This window comes from Pediculus humanus, genomic scaffold (genome assembly GCF_000006295.1).
Source record: "Pediculus humanus corporis 1103172107445 genomic scaffold, whole genome shotgun sequence".
NCBI classification, from domain to species: domain Eukaryota; kingdom Metazoa; phylum Arthropoda; class Insecta; order Psocodea; family Pediculidae; genus Pediculus; species Pediculus humanus.
This window is the reverse complement of record NW_002987066.1, coordinates 170,321-170,662: the sequence shown is the minus strand read 5'-3', so window position 1 is coordinate 170,662 and position 342 is coordinate 170,321.

The window sequence follows — 342 nt, the reverse complement described above, 5'->3', positions numbered from 1 at the left end:
TAATTCGCAACGACAAAATAATGATAATAATAATAGTAATAATAATAATAATAATAATAAAACGATAGACGCGAAATTTAAAAAAAAAAAAAAATACCATAATTATGTATTTGTGTGTAACGACGTACGTATGTGGAACAAAGATTAAATAATCGAAAGGTTAGACTTATTTGGATAATTGTATCATCATCGTTAAATTCATTATCATTATTATTAACATTATCATTATTATTATTTTACGAACGGAAACGTACCTAAAGTACGAGAAGAGGAAAAAAAAATTTAAACTCACCTACTACATCGTAGAAAAGAGTCAAAAAAAAAAAAACAATAATTATCCGT